This window comes from Sapajus apella, unplaced genomic scaffold (assembly GCF_009761245.1).
Source record: "Sapajus apella isolate SASKATOON/1434 unplaced genomic scaffold, GSC_monkey_1.0 scaffold13, whole genome shotgun sequence".
NCBI classification, from domain to species: Eukaryota; Metazoa; Chordata; class Mammalia; order Primates; family Cebidae; genus Sapajus; species Sapajus apella.
In genome coordinates this window covers 13544664-13546235 of record NW_022436953.1, presented here as the reverse complement: position 1 = coordinate 13546235, position 1572 = coordinate 13544664, and the positions used below count along the sequence as shown (strand labels likewise).

The window sequence follows — 1572 nt, the reverse complement described above, 5'->3', positions numbered from 1 at the left end:
CAGCACATTGAGGAAGTGTAGGAAGAGCCACCCTCTGTGCCCGTGGAGAGACTAAGGACTTTGTGCCCAGCTTTATGGGTGCCATCCCTGCTGTGGTAAGGCCTTGGGCTATTGGTGCATGACAACTACTTCTTTTTTTTTTTTTTTTTTTTTTGAGGCAGAGTCTTGCTCTGTGGCCCAGGCTGGAGTGTAGTGGCATGATCTCAGCTCACTACAACCTCCGCCACCTGGGTTCAAGCAATTCTCCCTGCCTCAGCCTCCCAAGTAGCTGGGATTATAGGCAACCGCCACCATGCCTGTCTAATTATTGTGTTTTCTTAGTAGAGATGGGGTTTTGCCATGTTGGCCGGCTGGTCTTGAACTCCTAACCTCAGGTAATCCACCCGGCGCAGCTTCCAAAGTGCTGGGATTACAGACGTGAGCCTAGCCAACAACTTCTTATGAATACATGTATGTGCATGTGCACAGGCATGTGTGTGAGTTTGGGACAGAGACTGGGACGGGCACAGGAGAGGAATGGGGGCTGCAGATGCCTCTCAGGTCCTCCAACTCTCAGGGTGCTCACAGTGAGAGGAGAGACACATTTAAATAAATCATTATAGCTTTTTTTTTGCTGCATTTACTGCGAGAATGAAGACCATTCTCAGCAATCAGACTGTCGACATTCCAGAAAATGTCGACATTACTCTGAAGGGACGCACAGTTCTCGTGAAGGGCCCCAGAGGAACCCTGCGGAGGGACTTCAATCACATCAATGTAGAACTCAGTCTTCTTGGAAAGAAAAAAAAGAGGCTCCGCGTTGACAAATGGTGGGGTAACCGAAAGGAACTTGCTACCGTTCGGACTATTTGCAGTCATGTACAGAACGTGATCAAGGGTGTTACGCTGGGCTTCCATTACAAGATGAGGTCTGTGTATGCTCACTTCCCTATCAACGTCGTTATCCAGGAGAATGGGTCTCTTGTTGAAATCCGAAATTTCTTAGGTGAAAAATACATCCGCAGGGTTCGAATGAGACCAGGTGTTGCTTGTTCAGTATCACAAGCCCAGAAAGATGAATTAATCCTTGAAGGAAATGACATTGAGCTTGTTTCAAATTCAGCGGCTTTGATTCAGCAAGCAACAACAGTTAAAAACAAGGATATCCGGAAATTTTTGGATGGTATCTATGTCTCTGAAAAAGGAACTGTTCAGCAGGCTGATAAGTAAGACCTTAGAGTTGTCCAGCTACAGAAACACAAGATGCCTATCATAGCTAAGACCTACTTGTGATACTTAAATGATGCAATAAAAGACCTATTAATTTGGAAAAAAAAATAAAATAAAAAATAAAAAAATAAATCATTATAATAAAATAATTTGTAATGCCCTGAGAGAGCCACACAAGTATTGCAGGAGCCGAGGCAGAGAGGGGAATAACTAGTGCCTCTGTGTAGGGGAGGTCAGGGCTCAGAGAATGATTAGTGGATGACCTATCAAGGGCCACAGTACAGACAATAATTCCATCCTCACGACGACCCTGCAAAAGGAGGTTTCATTTAATACGCACGAATGCGTATCTCAGAAAGATCC

At 45.0% G+C, this 1572-nt stretch overlaps 1 pseudogene across 1 annotated transcript; it reads left to right on the top strand.

Annotated features, from left to right (window-relative positions):
- The first annotated feature begins 599 nt into the window (after positions 1-599).
- Positions 600-1317, top strand: LOC116553913 (annotated as a pseudogene). The gene has a single exon (XR_004269964.1). The product of XR_004269964.1 is annotated as a 60S ribosomal protein L9 pseudogene (transcript).
- The last annotated feature ends 255 nt before the right edge of the window (positions 1318-1572 follow it).